This window comes from Acomys russatus, chromosome 12 (assembly GCF_903995435.1).
Source record: "Acomys russatus chromosome 12, mAcoRus1.1, whole genome shotgun sequence".
NCBI lineage: Eukaryota > Metazoa > Chordata > Mammalia > Rodentia > Muridae > Acomys > Acomys russatus.
Genome location: NC_067148.1, coordinates 54,166,190 through 54,189,571, shown reverse-complemented (window position 1 = coordinate 54,189,571; position 23,382 = coordinate 54,166,190). Strand labels below are relative to the sequence as shown.

At 46.7% G+C, this 23,382-nt stretch overlaps 1 protein-coding gene across 5 annotated transcripts in view; it reads left to right on the top strand.

Annotated features, from left to right (window-relative positions):
* The window catches only part of Rab31 (RAB31, member RAS oncogene family), a 167,563-nt gene that overhangs the window by 47,082 nt on the left and 97,099 nt on the right, over nt 1-23,382 (top strand). Inside the window, exon 1 of one of the 5 annotated variants that reach the window (XM_051154442.1) lies at nt 17,767-17,854. The exons of the other annotated variants lie outside the window; for them this stretch is intronic. The gene's annotated coding sequence lies outside the window, so the exon portion shown is untranslated. Of the gene's footprint in view, nt 1-17,766; nt 17,855-23,382 lie in introns of those variants that run through there. 5 annotated transcript variants of the gene reach the window in all.

Sequence of the window (23,382 nt, the reverse complement as noted above, 5' to 3'; positions counted from 1 at the left end):
CCTTCCTTGTGCACATCTTTAGTTTTTCTCCCTTTACTTCTCCATGTCATAGTGAAAGGGATTGGAATCTTTTTATCTCTCTTACGTTTATTTATCTGTGCTGACATGCGCTGTGTACATTGATGCCACGGTGTGAGTGGAGGTCACATGACATCTTGAGGGAGTTGGTTCTTTCCTGCCACCATGTGAGTCCCAGGGATCCAGGCTTGGCCATGAGTGTCTTTACCAGCTGAGCCATCTTGCCAGCCCTTGATAGGAAATTTAGAACAAGCAAGAAAGGTTATTTACTGTCTCCAGTGGGGAAATGCATTGTGCAGATAGATACACTGTCCAAAATGTCTGATTCTATTTTTGTCTCAGATCAACTTAATGCCTATGTAAGTTGTTATCAATGCAAAGTCATTATGATTTGTATTTAATAAAAAGTCTGTTGGCAATGCCTAAAACAAATTTCTCTAGAAAAAGCCAATTTTGTGTTAGCAAATTTCTTCTTCTTCTTCTCTTCCTCCTCCTCCTTCTTTGTGATTTTTAAATTTTTAAATTTTTTATTTTTTTAGCTAACCAACTTTTTTTTTTCTTTGTGATTTTTTGAAATAGGGTTTCTCTGTGTAGCCCTGGCTGTCCTGGGACTCAACTTGTAGACCAAACTGTCCTCAAAATCAGAGATCGTCTGCCTCCTAAGTGCTGGGATTAAATGCATGCGCCACGCCTGGTTCTAGATCAATTTATTTACTCTTTTTTTTTTTTGTTTTTGTTTTTCGAAGGATTTCTCTGTGTAGCCTTGGCCATCCTGGACTCACTTTGTAGACCAGGCTGGCCTCGAACTCACAGCGATCCACCTGCCTCTGCCTCCCGAGTGCTGGGATTAAAGGCGTGCGCCACCACGCCCGGCTTTATTTACTCTTTTGATTATGCTTTTGACCACCAGTTTTAATTGATTGAAACATTTCAATTTATCATTAACAATGAGATCAATAAACTCTTCAATACTTCTTATATCTGTAATATAGCTACAGTATAAAATGAGTTGATTTGCCTTTGATAATTATTCTTTTTCCTACTTTTTTTTTTTTAAGCCGGGCGTGGTGGCGCACGCCTTTAATCCCAACACTGGGGAGGCAGAGGCAGGCGATCACTGTGAGTTCGAGGCCAGCCTGGTCTACAAAGTGAGTCCAGGATGGCCAAGGCTACACAGAGAAACCCTGTCTCGAAAAAAAAAAAATTGTTTTTATGGGGCTGGAGAGATGGCTCAGTGGTTAAGAGGTCCTGAGTGCAATTACCAGCAACCACATGGTGGCTCACAACCATCTATAATGTGAGATTATACCCTCTTACATAAATAAAATATACACGTACATAAACTATACATACACATAAAATAAGTAAATCTTTTAAATTTTTTTTGTTTTTAGATGGCTAGGTGGCATGTGCTTTTAATGCAACATCAGGAGGGGAGGCAGGCGGATCTCTGATTGAGTCATCCTGGTCTACAGAGTCAGTTCCAGGACAGCCAGGGCTACACAGAGAAACCCTGTCTCAAAAAAACCCAAAACAACCAAAGTCCTAAACGGATTTGGTAGTTGTTTCTCTAATGATAAAAGAGATGAACAAGTACATAAAAAGATGCCCATTGTCATCAGAGCGATGCTAACGGGAGCCACTCTGGTATTTCACTTCTGTCCATAAGGATGGCTCTGACGTGGGATGAAGAGAAAAAGCTAACAAACACTGAGAGGAGACAGAGGAGCTGGAACGCTCGTTTATAGCTGGTGGACATGTGAAATGGTGCATGCAGTCTCTGGAAAGCAATACTTTTGTGGTCCCTCAAGTTAATCAGAATTACGGGACTTAGGAATTCCACTCTGGCCATACACGGCAAATGCCTGCAGAAAGCACGAAGAGAAATACTAGTACACGAATGTTCACAGCAGCCCTGTTCATAGAAGTTGAAAGGCGGATGCGATCCGGGAGTCCGTTAACAGTGAATGGATAAACAAATTGTGGCAGTACACGTCCAGTAAGATATTCAGCATGTTACGGGGTGAACTAGGCTGGGGCTGGGGCAGTCCAGGGCTGGGCTGCTGGCTTAGCGCGCCTAGGTACCCCAGCTCCTAGGAATGAGGTAGTGATCGTGTACTCTGGATGAGGGTGAACCCTAAAAACCTGATGTCAGACAAAAAAAAACCAGACAGAAAAGATGACATTTTGTATGGTTCTATTTAGATGACATTTAAGTGCATGCATGAAGGTAAGGTTGTGGCCTTGGGCGGCCTGTGGGGCACAGAGAACGGGGAGTCTGTTGCCTAACAGAGCCATTGGACAAAGCTAAGTGGACAAGAAAGCGAATGTACCAAATGGCACCAGGTCGGTCACCTTAAATGGTTAGTTTTATGACATGAGTTGCAATTCAGTACAAGTGTTTGTAACAGTTTATAAGGCATGTATAGTTTCTAGAGGAAAGGGGGTTATTAAGTAGTTCCTACTCGAAGCCCAGCACATGTAAAGTCTAATGTCAAAGGCATTTCTACTTGCCCAGGAGTTCTCTGGGGGAGTTTCTCTAATAATGGATCCTCAGCTTTGGCTGTAAATGGTTACATGCCTCACAGAGGTGAGAAATTGTAGTTTAAGGTTTTGTTTGTTTGTTTGGTTGGTTTTGGTTTTTCTTTCCTTTCTTTTTACAAAATATTTTATTTATTTATTGTATATGAGTGCTCTATTTGCAGGTACACCTGCATGCCAGAAGAGGACATTAGATCACATTTAGATGGTTGTGAGCCACCATGTGGTTGCTGGGAATTGAACTCAGGACCTCTGGAAGAGCGGCCAATGCTCTTAACTGCTGAGCCATCTCTCCAGCCCCTGGTTTTCGGTTTTGCAAGACAATGTTTCTCTTTGTAGCACTGGCTGTCCCAGAACTTGATTTGTAGAGCAGGGTGGCCTCGACCCACAGGTCTCCACTTGCCTCTGCTTCCTGAGTGCTGGTATTAAAGCCAAGGCTACACAGAGAAACCCTGTCTTGAAAAACAAAACAAACAAACAAAAAAACAAAGTTATTCTTCTGTAGCAATAGGTGCATACAGCATGTCTGTGGGTGCACAGGGGTGTGTCTCCAGGTGCACAGGGGTGTGTCTCCAGGTGCACAAGGGCATGTCTCCAGGTGCACAGGGGTGTGTCTCCAGGTGCACAGTATCATATGTACATGTGGCATATGTGTACCTGCACACAAACATCGTACATATAACAATGGCAATAAAAACAAAAATTAAATTCTAACTGATACAAATCAGAAGTTACATGTATATCAATGGGGTAACACAATAATGTCTGATACATTTGTATGTTGCATAATGTTTAAGTTGAGTTAAACATAATCCTGTCCACAGACATTTGTCAATCCTTTGTGGTGACTGCTTACAAAATCCTTTCCCCTAGGTTTTTGAAATGTACAGTCCATTATCTGCAGCTGTGCACTGACACTCTGGAGCTTTCAGCCTCTGTCTCGATATGACTCAGTACCCAGTGACCGGGTTTTGTTTTGTTTTGTTTTGTTTTGTTTTGTTTTGTTTTGTTTTTGAGACAGGTCTCTCTGTGTAGCCTTGCCTGTCCTGGACTCACTTTGTAGACCAGGTTGGCCTTGAACTCACAGTGATCCACCTGTCTCTGCCTCCTGAGTGCTGGGATTACAGGTGTGTGCCACCATGCCTGGCTCTTTTTTTTTTTTGACTTTTTAAAAGAAGTGATGGTCATGTTAAATTGCACTAATTTGAAGGTTGGGGAACAGAAGCGTGTCAGTGTCAAGAGGTAAATATACAGAAATAGAAGTGGGAGAAAGCTACAGAATTTGTGCTGCTTCCTCCACCTAGATGTGTCTGTGAATGTTTCAAAACAAAAAACCCACAAGGAATGTGCTGAGTGGGATCACGGGTTCTGACAGTAAGAGACACAGGAGGGGATGAAAAGTGCCTGAGACTCTGGCGAGCAGCCTGTGGAGTTCTTCAGAGGAACGCAACCATGCTTGCGTGCTTGGCATCATATTCAGCGCCCGTTGTGTGTGTGTGTGTGTCTTTGTTTGCTTGTTTCTCTGTGTCCTGGACTTACTTCGTAGACCAGGCTGGCCTCGAACTCACAGAGATCTACCTGCCTATGCCTCCCGAGTGCTGGGATTAAAGGCATGCGCCACCACACACCCGGCTGCAGCGCCCGTTTTAAGACAAACCTGTCACACAGCATTGTACCCATGCCGGAGCTCATGCCAGACCCACCAGAGAGCGCCTGGACGGTCACTTTGTTCCTCTAGATGGCCAGGCTTGCCTGTCACAGCTAGCAGCTTCTGGGCCTTTGCCTCCCGCCAGCATGCCCCGCTGAACCTGCACATAGTCAGTGGACTGAGGGCTGAACCTGCACACAGTCAGTGGGCCGAGGGTTACACTTGCTCTGTTTATACAGACACCAGCAGTGAAGTACAGAGAAGGGGTTTAAATCTTGGGTGTCTGCTCCCTCAGCCCAGGCTCCAACCACTTAGACTTCTGCACTTTAGAACAGTGTTGGGCAGGGGGCTGACTTTTTAAAATTTATTTTTTGTTTCCTATACCAATTTTTACCAAAGGGGTGTCTTTGGGACAAGCTGCACTTCGGCCTTTTAGCAGCTTTCTCTGTGCTGCTTTCTTTGAACCCAATAACAGAACCATCCCCAAGGGTAGCCTCAGGTGTGGGTCTATCAGGTAGACACAGGGTGGCTGAACTTCCTGTATGCATTACTGTATCATTGACACGCCGTGCTGTGGGAGACTAGACATGTTGGCTTCTGTGGGATGCTCTGGGGACTGAGGCAAAGAAGCCTCTCATCCTCTCTGGCCAGTGTCTGTGTGTCTCTCTTTCCCTCTCCCCTCCTCTCTCTCTCCTTTCCTAGCCCTCATCCCACTGTGTGTGTCACACACATCACACACACACACACACACACGCACACACACACACACACACACACACGCGCGCGCGCGCGCGCGCACGCACGTGTTCCAGCCTCTCTTTCTTTGTGTCTCTTTACTGGGGGATTGCAGGTGTGGTCCAGGCTCAGCTGTGTCTTCTCTTCACACTGTGTTATTTTATGTCTGGAAATGGAGCTCCCTGGTGTAGAATTACTGTAGCCCCAGCTAACAAGTGAGCCTCACCAGTGCAGGCCAGGGTGGGGAGGAGTCTGTCTGGGGTTTGGTGAGATCAGGAGTGTTGAAGGAGAGATCCGCTGGCTCTGAGTGCTTCGGTTTTGGGAAGGACAGAAGCAGAAAGCAGCTGGATTCACACAGCCTTTGTGTCCTAGCTGTGGGTGACCAGGAGCCTGGATGTACACAGCCTGTGTGTGTGTCCTAGCTGTGGGTGACCAGGAGCCTGGATGTACACAGCCTGTGTGTGTGTCCCAGCTGTGGGTGACCTGGGGCCTGGATATACACAGCTTGTGTGTCTGTCCCAGCTGTGGGTGACCTGGGGCCTGGATGTACACAGCTTGTGTGTCTGTCCCAGCTGTGGGTGACCTGGGGACTGGATGTACACAGCCTGTGTGTTCCCAGCTGTGGGTGACAAGGGGACTGGATGTATACAGCCTCTGTGTGTGTGTCCCAGCTGTGGCTGACCAGGGGACTGGATGTACACAGCCTTTGTGTGTCTGTCCCAGCTGTGGGTGACCTGGGGCCTGGATGTACACAGCCTCTGTGTGTCTGTCCCAGCTGTGGGTGACCTGGGGACTGGGTGTACACAGCCTTTGTGTGTCTGTCCCAGCTGTGGGTGACCAGGGGACATACACCCCCTGCTTGGGACCCAGCTTGGAGAAGAAATGCAACTTAAAACCTTAAGCTCCACACTTTCTTCCTGCATCCTGGCTGACCCTGGCGTTCCCAGCCACTCGGTGTCCTATTTTCCATCCACCTAGTGGGAAGGCGTGTTCATGGAGGAGGATCCTGGATGCTTGGTGTCTGCTGGGACTTTGGGAACTCCTCCTAAGGTACCAATCCGTGCTTTGGAGGGAGACTTGCATCTATAGAGGGTGACATTGGGCACAAGTTCCTCAGCTTATGCTTGTGAAAGAGAGTCACTTGGGAAAGAGCGCTCTGTGCTAGTTTGGGAGCAGAGCCTGATTCATGAATAAGCAGGCCAGCTTTCCGAATTCGCTCTTCAGGTGGAGCAGTCAGAGCAGGGCTTGTGCTGAGCTCAGGGAAAGAAGGTCTGTAGTGGTGTTCTTGGCCCCTGAAGTTGTCCAAACCACCAAGTGAAGAAACAGACTTCCTTTGGTACATCTGACCAAACCATTATCCGGAAGCGTCTGGCTAGGTTGCTTCAGTCGAACTGCAATCTTCCTGACTGTTAGAGGGAGGGTGGGGGGGGGGGCGTTGAGGGAGGATGGCAGGGGGCGCTGAGCTGGGAGAGCCGAGTGGAAAGATGAAAGCCTTGGCATTAAAATTAGAATGTAGCCGTCACCCCTTGACCAGGTCACTCTTTCTTAGCCCATCCAATTATCTTTCATTCTTCATAATACCAGTCATATTTTTATAAAACTGAAATGCAAGTGGGGGCATTTTCTTTTTTCTTTTCTTTTTTTTTTTTTTTTTTTGAGACGGGGTTTCTCTGTGTAGGCTTGGTTGACCTGGACTCACTTTGTAGACTAGGCTGGCCTCAAACTCACAGTGATCCACCTGCCTCTACCTCCTGACCGTTGGGATTACAGACGTACGCCACCACGCCTGGCTGTGGGGGCATTTTCTGACAGATGAATGGTGTGCACAGCTTTGTATAACGAATTCTGAAGGTTAGATTAAGTGCGTATACGATAGTGTCTGTGAGCCATGGCCTTGCCTCCCAGGGTGAGACTAATGCCCTGGTGCGAAGCATCATCACTTCTGATGCTTTTGGCAGAAGCGAATGGCTGCAGCTAGCAAGGCCTTGACCTCTGACCCTTGTGACCTTTGCCAGGTTTCATATATCATCTTTTCTCTAGATAGGGAAGCAACTTAGGACGTAGATTACAGCAACAATCAGGTGAGGGATCATCTTGCCAGAAAAAAACAAAAACAAAAACAAAAAAAACCTGGGCAGTGGTGGCGCACGCCTTTAATCCCAGCACTTGGGAGGCAGAGGCAGGTGGATCCCTGTGAGTTCGAGGCCAGCCTGGTCTACAGAGCGAGTCCAGTACAGCCAAGGTGACACAGAGAAACCTTGTCTTGAAACTCTGCCCCCAAAGAAGAAGGAGGAGGAAGATGAGGAGGATAAGGAAGAGGAGGAGGAAGAAGAGGAGGAGGAGGAGGAGGAGGAGGAGGAGGAGGAGGAAGAAGAAGAAGAAGAAGAAGAAGAAGAAGAAGAAGAAGAAGAAGAAGAAGAAGAAGAAGAAGAAGAAGTAGTAGTGAGTGTTAACATGGCACTCGGGAGGTAGAAGGAGGAGGATCTCTGTGAGTTCGAGGCCAGCCTGGTCTACAAATCCAGTCCATGCCAAGCCAGGGCTATTATACAGAGAAACCTGTCTCAAAAAACCAAACCAAATAAAAAAAGAAGTATCAACAGGATGCCCTGGAGCCCTGAGGTGAGGAAGAAACATTGTCTCCCCAGTCCCACAGTAGCTGTCCTACCTGTGGCCCTTGTGCTGGGTGGAAGAACATTCTGGCTTCCTCTCAAATGGTTTATTTTATTTATTTATTTTTGTTTTTTGTTTTATTTTTATTTTATTTCTTTTTTTGTTTTGTTTGTTTGTTTGTTTGTTTGTTTGTTTTTTTGGTTTTTCCAGACAGGGTTTCTCTGTGTAGCCTTGGCTGTCCTGAACTCGCTTTGTAGACCAGGCTGGCCTCGAACTCACAGCGATCTGCCTGCCTCTGCCTCCCGAGTGCTGGGACTAAAGGCCTGTGCCACCACACCTGGCTGTTATGGACAGTTTTAGGCTGCCATGTGGATGTTGGGAATTGAACCTGGGTCCTCTGGAAGAGCAGCCAGTGCTTTTGCCTGCTGAACCATCTCTCCAACCCTAAAATTGTCATTTTTTCCTGTTTTTTTTTTTTTTTTTTTTTTTTTTTTTTTTTTTTTTTTGAGACAGGGTTTCTCTGTGTAGACTTGGCTGTCCTGGACTCACTTTGTAGAATAGGCTGACCTTGAACTCACAGGGATCTGCCTGCCTCTACCTCCTGAGTGCTGGAATTAAAGGCATGTGCTGCCACTGACTGGCTCTGAAATTGTCTTAAAAGCGGGTTCCGGGATCAATTTATCTTTCTAGATCTATTGCTCTGGAATCTCCTCTCAAGGTTTATTCTTTGGGCGAATCGCTGTTTACGGCATGGTTCATCATGCTTGGTCTCTTCATTTGCTGACTTCAGGTTTGCCAAATCATCAAAGTGTGTCAAATCGTCCTGTAGATTTTGTTAGATAAGCCATGTCATAGTTTTCCTTTCTCATTGTCCACAGAACAGACTCCTGTGGCATACTCAGATTCACTGTCCGCAGTCTCTCAAGTCCTCTGCAGTGTTGCCCTCCTCCCTGGTATGGCAGCCTCTCCTACTGCCATCTTGCTAACCCACAATTCCCCTAGTTAGCAAAATGGGTCTAGCCCTCTTTCCCTGGGGTGCATGAGACAAGGTGGATGAAGGCGGGGCTCCGTAAATGTTCGCCTTTGTATCTGTGTTGGTTATGCAATTCTGTGTAACGAGATGCCCCCCAGCTTAATGGCCTAAAGCTCTTGTTTCTCAGTTTTCGTGGGTCAGGAATCTGTGCAGGAATTGTGGGTTTCCTGTTTAGGGTCTCTCTCTCTCTCTCTCTCTCTCTCTCTCTCTCTCTCTCTCTCTGTCTCTCTCTCCCTCCCTCTCTGCCCCTTTCTCCCCCTCGGTTTTTCTTTTTTTTTTTTTTTTTTTTTTGGTTTTTTGAGACAGGGTTTCTCTGTGTAGTCTTGGCTGTCCTGGACTCGCTTTGTAGACCAGGCTGGCCTCGAACTCACAGCGATCCGCCTGCCTCTGCCTCCCGAGTGCTGGGATTAAAGGCGTGCGCCACCACGCCCGGCTCCCCCTCGGTTTTTCAAAACAGGGTTTCTCTCTGTAGCCTTGGCTGGCCAGGACTCACTTTTGTAGACCAGACTGGCCTCGAACTCAGAGATCTGCCTGCCTCTGCCTCCTGAGTGCTGGGATTAAAGGCGTGCGCCACCATGCCTGGCCGGGGTCTCATACAAAGCTGCATTCAGGCATCAACTGGGACCACAGTCACACCATGATGAAGCTTGACAGGATTTGCTTTCACACTGCACCTGAGGTGGCTGACACGATGCAGCAGGCATATGTTGGGGCCTCTCTCGGTTCCCTGTCTCCTGGTCCTATGGGGCATCCTGCTTTATCAGGCTGGGCGAGCGCTGGTGAGAGAAGCAGGACGGGTGTGGCGAGGAAGGCGGTCCTCCTGTTCCTCAGCAGTAACAAGCAACACTTGTGCTATATTCTGTTCTGAGAAGTAAGTCTCTGTTTTTGGGAACCACTAGGAGTCATTTCGCAAGCTGCCTACCAGGTTGTGTTCACTCTATAGCTCAGGAAAAGTAAAAGCTATTTTGAAAGACAATAAAACACCACCAGTACGAAATTATGTAACAGTAGAGGCCAGGGGTTTAGAGGTCAGGCAGGTCTTCTATATGATGGAGTGCCGTCTGCGAAGTGGGATGATTTTTTTTTTTTTTTTTTTTTGTGCCATTTGCTGGGTGTCTTGTCTTGCTCAATCAAGAGCTTGTGAGGAAAGGAAAGTTCACAAATGAATGGTTGGTTCTTTGGCAGAAAAGCCCCACAAGGAGAGTCTGTGTTACTTTACTTACTTTAACACGAAATGCTTTCAGAGACTCGCTGACAACACTGCGTAGCCCTGCAGAGTTTACACCCTGTGACAAACTGCTCTCTGGAAGTGACCGGAAGCTGGGGCTATTCTAAGAAAAAACAGGAAGGAAAGGGATTAAACTTCCTCTTCTTCCTCATTCAAAAATTGCCTTCGTTCTTTCCTTCGGTTATCTGAGGAGTGAGGGTAGCACACGACTCAGGTTCCAGTTCTTCTGAGGCAGGAGAACCGTGAGTTAGAGGCTACATAGTGCGACCAACCCTGTCTCAGAGCTAAAACCAAATCAAGCCCCCAAATCTGTAAAGTGGATTAAATGAAGAATAATCTAAGTGATACTGGAAGCTGTATGTGGGCCCATCCTCCTGTTAGCTGTCTCTGTAGGAAGAACTGAAAGGTGGGTGGAAGGAAAATCCCCAGGGCGAAATCAGAAAACTGAAGAATAAAGAAAAGAACAAGTAAGCCAGGCGTGGTGGCGCACGCCTTTAATCCCAGCACTCGGGAGGCAGAGGCAGGCGGATCGCTGTGAGTTCGAGGCCAGCCTGGTCTACAAAGTGAGTCTAGGACAGCCAGGGATACGCAGAGAAACCCTGTCTTGAAAAACCAAAAAAAAAAAAAAAAAAAAAAAAAAAAACAAGTAATGAAGTGTTTAAAAAAGCTTAATACAAATGACCTTGACTCCCAGGATAGAAATATTTTGTAAGGTAGAAGTAACTTTTAGGGCCCAAGGGTGCAGCTCAATGGTTAGTGCTTGTCTAGCATCCATGGGGTCCTGGTTCCCATCTCAAGCACCACGTGTGTGCACACATGCACACGTGCACACCTGTGTATGCACACACATGCATACAAATACACACAATGCCTAAAGAGATGATATTTTTCTTGTTTTTCTCTCAAAGATTTATCTATTGTGTATATAGTGTTCTGCCTGCATGTGTGTCTGCTTGCCAGAAGAGGAGGCCACATCTCAGTACAGATGGTTATGAGACACCATGTGGTTGCTGGGAATTGAACTCAGGACCTCTGGAAAAGGAGTCAAGGCTCTTAATCTCTGAGCTATCTCTCCAGCCCTGATAGTTTCTTATATTTCTTACATTTTAATGCTTAGCTTGGTGTCTGGGAGTGTGTGCGTGCGTGTGTGTGGTCAATGAATAATTTCTAATTGTCAGTCTAATTATTTTGCTCACCTCTGCTCCTATATGATATTGGCAGTGTGATTGTGGAGTCCGAGTTTACCAGGCTTTTGTTTCATGAAGATCTTCCAGTCCTGGGAAATTCAGCTCTTTCTAAAGCCTTGGAAGTTGGGTTCAGTTCAGTTGAAGTTGTCTTTGAAGTCAGAGCTAGTTTTCCAGCAGGCTGGTGTTGCCAGTGTGGCTCCAGTTCCCCAGTAGAATGCTGTCATCCAATGGCAACCTAGGAAATAATAATAATTTTCAACTTAGTTTCAAGTGATAGCTCATAAATGCCCTGTGGGAAGCTGGCCACCACCACTCTGGCTGATTGGTACCCTGCCCTTGCCTTGGTCACTCTGTCACATCTAAGTCTGGAGTGTTAAGTGTCTTTACTGCAGGAACCAGGACTTAGTTTGTCATCCCTGCCCTTGGTCGCTGCTGTGTGAATAGGCAGCAGACAGATGGGTGGCTTTGTGCCACCTGCTCTATGAAGAGAGAAGGGCCTCAGTGGCAACAGAGCACTCACTGGCCGCAATGGTGCCGCCTCTGAGAGAATTATGGAAAGTCCACGCAGAGTGTCCGAGCGGTTCCTGATGTGGGGAGTGGGGACAGCACCATCTGTTCCCGCCTCCACCAAGGACGGCTGGGGAGCTCTAGTGAGATGCTGTAGGCTTCTGGGTGACTGTGTCCCCCGTGGCTAACACTTTCTGTACGTTTGTAAGGCTTAACGTTCAAATGCTTGACTCAGCAAATGGTAATAGAGTAATTGAAGCAGAATTCCTTGCTATGTGGTTCTGAGACCAGAGGTACGTCCAAAGGGGGTGTGCTGCCCCCAGTCACTTCTCTATTTTACATATGGATCCCAGCTCATGATGGTTTGACTGGGAATTTTCCCCCTATGTGAGAGTGTAAACACAAAGCTTTTCTGTTTTCACTTTACTGATGATGTTCAGTATTTTATTGTAAAACAGCTTGTGCTAGGAGATTTTGCACATGGTTAGGCTAATGTAAATGCTCTGAGAATATATAATAGGGTAATGCAGAGAAAGCTGCACTATTCACCAAGTCAGGTTTATGCAGCTGCTGGTTATAGATCATGTATTTTATTAATGTATTCACGAATTTTTCTCTTAAAATGGCCCCAGTGTAAATGAAGCATATGTGTGCTGTGGGTGAATTGTATTCTGCCTTTTAAACATTTTGCTAGGAGTGGAATCAAGGCCTAAAAGATTACTTTTTATGCTATAATTTATTTGATTTTTAGTTAAATTTATTTAAGCCACTTCTCATTTATAAACTATACTGCAATAGACCTGTTGTGCCTATGTATTTATTTATTGGTTTTTTTGAGACTCGGTTTCTCTGTGTAGCTTTGGCTGTCCTGGACTCGCACTGTAAACCAGGCTGGCCTCGAACTCACAGGGATCCACCTGCCTCTGCCTCCCGAGTGCTAGGATTAAAGGTGTGCACCACCACTGCCCAGCTGTTGTGCCTATTTTAAGTCTAATTTTAATACATTCTTAGACCTGAAACTCCTGACTTATGGCTATAATTTACTATGCATAAGAGGCTATGGACAGCTCCTTATTAGTCTTATAATTCCTACCTGCAAATATGTCTGAAACATCTGAAATACGGTGCTTTTTGCATTTGGAGAATGCACAGGAGTCTGTTGAACTTGTAAACCGCAGAGCTTTCCAGCGGTGTCATAGGAGGACTCCCAGTAAGTAGATGTGTCTGCTCTCCACCATACCAAAGTCTACCCCAGGGCAGATTTTACTCAACTTTCCCCTGGCTTGTGGAGTCAGATTTGGTTTTATTCTGTTGTTTCCCCAACAGTAGGGGCTGTGTCTCCATTCACCACTGTCAAAACAGTAGCCTTGTCTTCACAGCGTACTGAGTAACTTGAGCTGGGCAAAGTGAAACCAGAAAGGAGGTAATCAATGTGCTTGTGAGGTCCAATAATTGAAGTTTCTTTTTTCCCTTTTAAAAGAAATGTGCACTTGGCTGAGAGATGGCGCTAACCCGGGAGCCTAGAGAGGGTGCTCAGAACACGCGCTTCTGACTTTGCCAACCAGCAAGCTGCGTGACGCTAAGGAAGTCACACCAGCTTCCGCTTTTGCGAAATCAGAGGATTCCACAAGATGGGCTGTGGTATTCTCGAAATATAGAAGGGAAAAGCCGCACACAGACAAGTCTCCAGCAGCACAAGGTCACCTAAAGCACAGTGGCCTTTAAGACTGGGGGCAGTCAGGACCTCTGCTGTCTTGTTTGTTTTTGTTTTTTTCAGAGACGCAGTTTCTCTGTGTAACCCTGGCTGTCCGGGAACTGCCTGGTTACACAAGGCTGGCCGCAACTGCAGAGATCCCCCTGCCTCGGCCTCATGAATGCTGGTGTTTCTCTGGCTTTTTTAATGGATTTTTTTTTTTTTTTTTTTTAAATAAAACCACATTTAGATTTGTTCCTTCTTGCTTTCTACTCCTGTTTCCATGTGTGGCGGTCATGACTCACTGGTCTTCCGCTCCATGAATTCGGGTCACAGTGCAGTTGTTTGTGGGGATCCACCCTGGTCAGGTTCTGGCAGGAAAAGGAAAGCACACGAGGCTCGCTAGCCAGCAGGTGGGCCGGCCTTCCCCTTGTGGTCATCCTTGGAACAACAGCTTCCCAACGCCAGAGCTGGCAAGTCCCAGAGCTCAGCCGCTTCTCCCCTTGTCTGCAGTCAGAGAGATTTCTTAGCCCCATTCTTCATAAAACATCCTTTTTTGGGGGGGGCAAATTAAAATTAATATATTTTGTTACATCTTTGCTATGAAATGTATAAAAGGTAGATATTGAGTCAAACTTCAAAAGACAAGACACTGGGTACATTTGTCGGACATCAGGTTGCATCTGAGGGGCTTGTTCCTCCAGCTCACCAGAGACCCGGGCCGTCTGTAAAGGCGAGGAGTGGAGTTAATAACTGTAAGACGGCATTGTCAGGTGGCTTAGCACTTTGACCATGAACGGTATTTTGAGGGCCGGCCTTCAGGCGGGCTCTGCTGGGAATGCAGTGAGAGCAGAGAGTGCCTGGGACTTGGACTATGAGCTCCTCAGGTGAGCATCACAGCTGGTGCAAGGCGGCGGCAGGGTGGAGACACCAGAACACCGTGAGGGCGGGGCCAGAGACTATAAGGAAGGAAGAAGAACAAGGAAGTCCCTGGCTCATGAGCTAACAAAACTATGAGCATTTCCAAGCAGCAATTTTAGGCTACAGTTTAAAGGGTGATCCTGGGTGGGGCCTAAAACATGTGAGGTGGGAGAGCTGGGTGGAGAGGCTGCTTCAGAGCCATGGGTGCTGCGGGCAGAGTCGGTGGGCACCTCTGTGTGCTCAGACACTGCCATGTCTGGGACTCCTGCAGGAGTTTGCATACCATGGCTGTAGCTGGGACCTTTTTACCAGCGGTGTCACCCAACTGTCGGTACAGAGAAGGCAGGTTGCTGGAGATGCTTACTGCTTGAGTGAAGAACAGAGAAATAGATGGAAGATTTCCCCAAGAAAGAATTCTTTTTTTGTTTTTGTTTTTTGAGACAGGGTTTCTCTGTGTAGCCTTGGCTGTCCTGGACTCACTTTGTAGACCAGGCTGGCCTTGAACTCAGAGCGCTCTGCCTACCTCTGCCTCCCGAGTGCTGGGATTAAAGGCATGCGCCACCACGCCCAGCCGAGAAAGAATTCTTAAACCAGGAACCATGATGTAAAAACCAGAAATGGGTATGGGTATAGATAGGGTGAGGTCCCCACCCTGCCTGGGTTGCAGCTTCTAGGACACAGTTGCTTCCTGGAGGAATGCTTGTGGCTTGGGCTGTTTTCTGTGCCTTCCTGGGCAGGGCAGGGCAGGGCAGGGCATCGCAGCTGTGTAGTTTCCATTCCTCTGGGTTGGCATGGATAAAGCAGTTCCTCTGTAGGTAGGGCTTCAGACAACTGAATGCGCTGGCGAGAGGAGGATGGTGAGCGAACCTGGGCCAGAGTCCATGGGAAAGTGCAAGCCAAGGGCAACAGTGGCAGTGAATAGACTTTTCTCCTTCTCTCTCTCTCTCTCTCTCTCTCTCTCTCTCTCTCTCTCTCTCTCTCTCTCTCTCTCTCTCTCCTCTCTCCTCCCTCATGTGTTTTCAGGTAACACCAGGGTCCACTCTACTCTGTACCCTAAAACTGCCACTTAGAAATACCCGTAGTTCTCCTGGCCTGAGGCCTTCCTTCCTTGTACTCCCTGGAGTCTCCACCCCGCCATGCACCAGCCATGGCAGTTGTTGCATCCTCCTAGCTGTGATGCTCCCCTGGGGGCTCTGCTCTAACTACATTCCCAGCAGAGCCAGCCTGAAGGTCGCCCTCAAAATACCCTTCACGGTGAAAGGGCTAACCCTTATTAACACCACTCCCTGCCTTCCACAGATGGCCCAGGCAAAACGCCAGCTTTCTCCATGAGCTGGAATAGCAAGCCCATTCATTCGTTGGAGGACAGCTTGAGGGAGTTCTCCTTTGCCATGTGTGTCCTGGGCATTGAATTCAGTTCATTAGGCTTCATGGCACACAGTGTTTCTCTGAGCCAGTTCATCGGCTCCTTGGTTAGAATACTTAAAAAAGCCTGCCCATGCCTTTAAATCCCAGCACTTGGGGAGACAGAGGCAGGCGTATCGTTGTGAGTTTGAGGCCAGCCTGGTTTACAAAGTGAGTCCAGGACAGCCAAGGCCTCACAGTGAAAAACCAAATGAAAGAAAATAACTAATACTTTAAAAAAATTGTACGAGTATTTTATGTGCAACGTGTGTGCATGCAGTGCCTGTGGAGGCCAGGGTGGGGGGAATTGAATCCCCCGAGGCTGGAATTACAGATGTGTACTGTTGTGGATCTTCTGCAAGAGCAGCAAGTACTTTTTTTTTTTCTTTAAAGATTTATTTATTTATTACTATGTATACAGTGCTCTGCCTGCATATATATTTGCAGGCCAGAGGAGGGCATCAGATCACATTATAGATGGCTGTGAGCCACCATGTGGTTGCTAGGAATTGAACTCAGGACCTCTGGAAGAGCAGTCAGTGCCCTTAACTGCTGAGCCATCTCTCCAGCCCCGCAGCAAGTACTCTTAACTAACTTTGGGCTTTTAAAAATTACATCTTTAGGGATTGGTAATGTAACTCAGTTGATAGGAGCGGAGTGCATGAAGCTCATACAGCCCTGGGATTGATCCCTAGCGAGGTATAAGCTAGGCTTGGTGGCACATCACTCCTGCAACCCTACCTCCTGAGCGGTGGAGGTAGGAGAGTCAGTCCAAGGCCGTCCTTACCTATAGGGAGCTTGAGGCTAGCTTGGGCTAGAGCCACTCAGAATGAATGAATGAATGAAGTCACACCTCTAATGTATGAGAACCATACACATCTCTTAAGTATCTAGGTTAGTCCTGTTTTTGTTTCTGTGGGAAAATCCCCATGATAAACAACTTCAAAGCAGGTTGCCTTACTTAGTCTCACAGTGTCAGAGGTTCAGTCCTTCGGGGTTTGAAAGCTCTGGGGTTGCTAGCTGGAGCGCACAGCACTCTTTAATTGGGAGACCCTGGGGTCTGTGTCTGTGGGGCTTTCCCCCTACATCTACCCAGGGGGGGGGGGGGCGTCCTGCTAGTTCTGCCTGCGCATACGGAGGCACTTCCTTCCTCCAGTCCAGGTTTCCTAAAAGGCAGCCCCATTGCTTCCAGCGACTCCGGTTTCAGCCTTGCCCACTACCGCCCGCTGTCTCCTGAGTTTCAGGCACAGTCTCTCTCTCCAGACACTGTTGGTATCATCCGTCAGGGCTTCTCTCTGTAACCTTGTGACTTTGTGCCTGCTGTTACTTGAAGCTCTCTGTAAGGCCCTAGAAAGGAGGCAGAGACACACATCTGCGTTTGATTTTCATTGTGTAGGGGATTCTTGTCTTGACCGGCTTTAAAGAATCGGTTAGTTAAAAAAGGTCTGAGCAGGAGCACTGTATAGAATTCAGTAAAACCAGTGTTCAATATCCAACCATGAAATCCTAAGGGAATGTAGGAATTTAGAGTTCTTCCATGGTGTTCCCTAGATGCTGATTAACTTGACAACATGACTTTGAAAAACATGGGTTCAACCAGGCTTGGTGGCGCACACTTTTACTCCCAGCACTTGTGGAGGCAGAGGCAGGCGGATCGCTGTGAGTTTGAGGCCAGTCTGGTCTACAAAGTGAGTCCAGGACAGCCAAAGCTACACAGAGAAGCCCTGTGTGGAAAAACACCCCCCCCCCCCAAAAAAAGAAAGAAAAAGAAAAACACCAGCTCTCTCTCTAACAAAACAACATGGCAGGATGCTACACATTTTCTCCAGACCCTTCCTTGCTTTTCCAATTCTGGAATCACATGTACTATGAACATGCTAATTGCTGCATGGATGTGAGGTGTGTTTTTGACCTTGCTTTTTAAAAAATTTATTGTTATGTTATGTGCACTGGTGTTTTGCCTTCATGTATGTCTGTGTGAAGGTGTCAGATCTTGGAGTTACAGACATGTATAAGCTGCCATGTGGGTGCTGGGAATTGAACCCGGATCCTCTGGAAGAGCAGTCTGTGCTCTTAACCACTGAACCATCTCTCCAGCCCCCTGAAATAGGTTTTTTATATCATACTTACCTTTCTATGAAAGAAGTACATAAGCATTATAGAACATTCTAGTAGGAAGCAGTTGACATCCTCTTGCCAGATGTTCGTATCAGGTGGATTTTCATGGCTATGCCTTCATTCTCTTATAGGACACGGGGGTCGGGAAATCAAGCATCGTGTGTCGGTTCGTCCAGGACCACTTTGACCACAACATCAGCCCCACCATCGGGTAAGTGCCAGCGGGTTTCTTGTTTGACATCCTTTCTTTTTAGGGCAAAGGTTTCCGCCTCAGCAGTGAGACTTGATCCTAACTCCAGAAGCTGAGGACTGTTGTTCTTGCAATTTTTGTTTTTCCTTGCCCAACCTTCTTCCTCTTGACAAGTGAGACCATTTCTTGGCTAGGAAGACCAAAATATGAAGAGCAGTTGCCTTTACCTCCAGGTGGGAGACAGTGTGTGTTATCAGACCCTGATGGGTGGCCGGCCACATTGCCTGGTTTTAACCTCCAGGAAAGTTGTCCACTGCACACTGGGGAAGTGTAAAGAATGAAGCATTTTCCCTTTTCTGGAATAATCTAATACTGAGCATTTCCCCATTGCTTAAGCTCTCTATGATGACATGGTTTCCAATGGTCGTCATGCCTTATGGGAGCTGCAAGGCTTATGGGAGCTGCTCTACTTCCTGCCCTGCTTTGCTTCTCACTGTCTTCTGGTGTCAGGAAGACTTAGCTCTCCTGTGTGTTTAAGAATCCCTAAGGCTTTTCTTGACATAGTTAGCTTGCACTCAAATTTTCTCTTTTGGAACTTGGAGAGGTTTCTAAAGTTCAGTTTCAGGGTGGGAAAAAAGGCTATCAGGAATATGTCCTAAGTAAAACATAGACTTATTAGAGCATGATAGAAATGGAGTTCTTAATTTCCAGAAGCTGATTGATTACCTGTCCCTAAGCTTGCTATCTCAGTGAGCCAGAAATCTGGCCTGAGTGTTGCTTTTGTTCAGCCTTTATGGCACTTTAAAAAAAATTTCAGCCAGTATATCAGCTACTCCCTTTACTGTAGTAAGCCAGTACCCGAGAGGACAGCTTAAAGGAGGAGGGTTTATTTGGCTCACAGTTGGCAGGGGTTCAGTCCACACTGCTTAGCTTTATATGTCTGGGAAAGAACACCATGACAGCAGGAGCGTGTGGTTGGAGCTGAGCTGTTGTTCGCTGTGTAGTGTCCAGGAAACAGGGGGAAAGAACACAGGAAGAGGCTAGGACAAGGCAGCATCTAAGGACATGCCCTTTGTGACCCTGACCCACTTCCTCTACCTAGAATCCTCTTCCTACCTTTCAATACGCTGTCATATTATAAACCCTTACACTGATAATCTATTTATCCAGTCAGAGGCCCTCGGGATCTAATAGTTCCTGGAAATGCCCTGAGACACACCCAGAGGCGTGTTCCACTACTCTTAGGCGTCTCTCACCATAGCCAGTATTGAAGATTGAGAGATTTTTTTTTTCCCTTCCTCTTGCTTTCTTGAGAGATACATGGATGCAGAGCAGTAGGGTGTGGCCATCTACCTAGTCATTGAGGTAGACACATGCTACAGGCTGATGGATTCTGAAGCTTCAGGATTTCCTGTGACTTATTATGACTGTTATTTCGTCATTGTGACTGTCCCACCTTATCTGTCATGCTGTATTGTGTTACCTGCCTGACCCTGTGGACATTTCCGTTCAGGCTCCTTACCCAAGAGCTACTTATGATGGTTTTCCCAGGTCAGAGCACATAGGTGGCTACACAGCTTGGCTCAGACCAAGCCAGGCAGACCTGGAGGTGTGGCCTCAGTAGTACAATGCCTGGGTAGCATGGGTTTGATCCTAACACCACCGAAACCAACTAGACAGATGACAACACCCGACTCTGTTCTCAAAGGCTACCCTGTTCTTCCTATCAGATTCACAGTTGTAAGATGATGTTTCTGTATCCGAAGCATTGGCCCATGTCACCCCAGTGACTCAGCAATGGTCACACAGATTATGAAACTCACGTGATTCAAAGGTAGCTTTGCCCTAGTGGTTCCTACACAGCCTACATGTGTGATCATGTGTGAGGCATCTTTGTGAGTAAATGTCTCTTTTGCACAGCGCTGTTGCCCTGTGAATTTTGTTTTAGTATATTAAGAGAGTATCTATGGGCTGGAGAGATGGCTCAGAGGTTAAGAGCACCGTCTGCTCTTCCAAAGGTCCTGAGTTCAATTCCCAGCACCCACATGATGGCACACAACCATCTAAATGGCATCTGATACTCTCTTCTGGCGTGCATGTGTGCATGTCGACAGAGCACTCATTAAAAAATAAATACATTTTTACAGCTGGGCATGGTGGCACACAGCTTTAATCATAGCACTCAGGGAGGCAGAGAGGCAAGTGGATTGCTGTGTGAGGCCTGCCTGGTCTACAAAGTGAGTCCAGAACAGCCAAGGATACATAGAGAAACCCTGTTTTGAAAAACAAACAAACAAACAAACATCATAAAAGAGTATTTATTGGGAGAGTGTAGCTGTATCTTTTTAATCTGTTTTATTGTGTTCTTATATCTATCAGCCTTCTCTAGCCCAATCCCTTCCAACCCCCAACACTAGGTAGGCGAGAAAATTAGAGGGGAGAGGGGGCGTAGACTTCTTTAGACTGCTTCCTGACGATCAGGGTTGCTGGGTTGCCAGGGGTAGTCCAATCTTTTTGTCAGACTATCCAGCAATCCAGCAAACCAGCAATCCAGTAACCCAGTAGCAGGTGCAACAGCAGGGAACAGCAAGAGCTCAGGCAGCAGCAGGGAGGGCAGCAGCCCACCGCAGGTCCTCTCAGGGCTCCCCCATTTATACCCTCCCCAGAATTAAAGTATCTGCAGCTGGCAAATTCACACACCTGCTAGAACAGGAGACATGTTGTAGTTAGCTGCTGTGGACAAAATGAAGCAGCCGCCGCATGTTTTGTACCTAGGACTGAAACGCCACATCCGGCTTAGCCTTTATTTTGGGGGAGAACTAGAGGTGGAAGAAATAGTGCTGTGATGAGCCCGAGGGCACCGTGGAGCTCCGCGCTGGACCACATAGCTGCCATAGGAAGTGTGGGCAAGTGCCCTCTCAAACCGCAGACCGAGTCACCTGCGAAGGAGAACATTACTGTGACACCTCAAAAATGACCTCGATTCAATGAGGGTGCTTTACATGTAGTCCAATTTCTGATGTGTCTAATTGCCCTTAGTTTTGATTTTTATTTTCGCAGGACTGAGAATTGATCATGGCACCTCATTTATGCCTGAGAACATTCATGCTAAATATTACATACCATTCACCACAATCCAAGCTCTCCTATATATTCTGAAAGCAGTCTTCAGAACACCCCAATCCACAATATAGTCAAGGCTCATATTCTGCTGAGTTGTTTTTGTTGCTGTTGTTGTTTTTTTTTACTTTTTCTTTTTTCTTTTTCAAGACAGGGCTTCTCTGTGTAGCCTTGATTGTCCTAGACTCACTTTGAGACCAGGCTGGCCTCAAACTCACAGAATCCGCTGCCTCTGCCTCCTGAGTGCTGGGATTAAAGGTGTGTGCCACCATGCCCGGCTGGTTTTTACACCTTTATGAGCACAAAGAAAATGCTTATTCAGAGAAAAAAGCTAGAAAAGAATAGCAAGTGTTTATGATGGATTGAGACTGTAAAGTCCTTCCTTTGAGATGGGAACATGCATAAGGTGGCTTCGTTACCGTATTTTTTGGACTATAACATGTACCTGACCATAAGATGCACCCAGTTTTTAGGGCAGGATAACAAGAAAAATGGTAAAAACAGCAATCAGACCTCAAGGCGCACCCTAATTTCCCCCAACTTATGGTCCAAGATATACGGTATCTACCCCTGTGCTAGATAGTTTTGTGTCACCTTGAAACGGGTTGATGTCATCTGAGAGAGGGCACCTCCACTGAGAAAATGCCTCCTGTAAGATCCAGCTGTAGGGCATTTTCTTAGTCAGGGACTGATGGGAGAGGACCCAGTTCATTGCGGATGATGCCACCCCTGTGCTGGTGCTCCTGGGTTCTATAAGAACCCAGGTTGAAGCAAGCCATTGGGAGCTAGCCAGTAAGCAGCACCCCTCCATGGCCTCTGCCTCAGCTCCTGCCTCCAGGTTCCTGCCCTGTGTGGGTTCCTGTCCTGACTTCCTTCAGTGATAATAGTGACTTGGAAGTGTAACCAGCATAAACCCTTCCCTCCCCAAGCTGCTTTGGTCATGGTGTTTTATTGCAGCAATAGAAACCCTGACTAAGACACTCCCTACGTTATGCAGACAGGTTGAGAATTGTACATATTCTTCTTTTACTTGCTGCTAGTATGCATTCATGTCATCACAGGGAATGTGTTAAGACAGCTTTCTTTTTATGCTATTTTGAAGTCAAAGTCTTTGTCTTTATTTTGGTTTTAGTTTAGTTTTGGTGTTTCGAGACAGGATTTCACTGTGTAGCCCTGGCTGTTCTGGAACTTGCTCTGAAGACCAGGCTGGCCTCAAACTCACAGATAACTACCTGCCTCTGCCTGCCCAAGTGCTAAGATTTAAAGGCATGTGCCACCACTGCCCAGATAATCAAAGTCTTAAAATGATAAATAAGGGTTATTTTCCCTCACACTATAAGAAGTAGGTTTTAAAGCTGGGCATGGTGCCACATGCCTGTAATCCCAGCGCTTGAGTAGGCAGAGGTAGGCAAATCTCTGTGAGTTCAAGGCCAGCCTGGTTTACAAAGCAAGTCCAGGCCAGTCAGGACTATAAGAGAAACCTTGTCTTGGAAAAATAAAACAAAACAAGAGAAAACAAACAAAGAATTAGGTTTCAATAACTAAAACATTGGAATTTCCCTGATATCCAGCGAATATTACTCTAGGACAACTGAATCTGTTTCTGCATGCATTTTCTTTAAAGGTTGTGTTTATTTTATGGGTATTTTGTCTGCATGTGTGCGTGCACAACACTTTTTTTTTTTTTGCTTTTTCGGACAGGGTTTCTCTGTGTAGCCTTGGCCATCCTGAACCCACTTTGTAGACCAGGCTGGCCTCAAACTCACAGTGATCCACCTGCCTCTGCCTCCCGAGTGCTGGGATTAAAGGCGCGCCACCACAACCGGCCTCGCATGCACAACACTTATGTGCAGTGCTTGAAGAGTCCAGAAGAGGGCACTGGATCCTCTGGGTGGAGTTACAGAAGGCTGTGAGTTGCCATACTTAGGTCCTCTGCAGGAGCAGCGGGTGCTCTTAACCACTGGGCCATCCCTCCAGTCCACACATTGTTTATGTTTTGAAACTCCAGCCGGCTTATATAATAGACAGACTATTTTTGTTTGCAGTGCCGTAACTCCCACTATGCTCCTTAGGGACAAGAGCTCTTGGGGTCCTCTTGATGCATAACATTAACTTGGGTTCATGAGTCTCTGGAGATTTGATAATGCAGTGTTGACTCTCTTTTCAGGGCATCATTTATGACCAAACTGTGCCTTGTGGAAATGAACTTCATAAATTCCTCATCTGGGACACCGCTGGCCAGGAGCGGGTAAGTACGTGCTGCTTCTTGCTTCCTAGGGACAAAATGGAGCTAGCTTGTGCATTTCAAAAAAAATATACAGGACAGGATTATTTCACCCATTTGGAAACATTGCTATGAAGTACGGTTTAAGAAATAAAAAGCTAATGGAGTTGTTTAAACAAATCATCGTTCTTAGCTTAAATTTAAA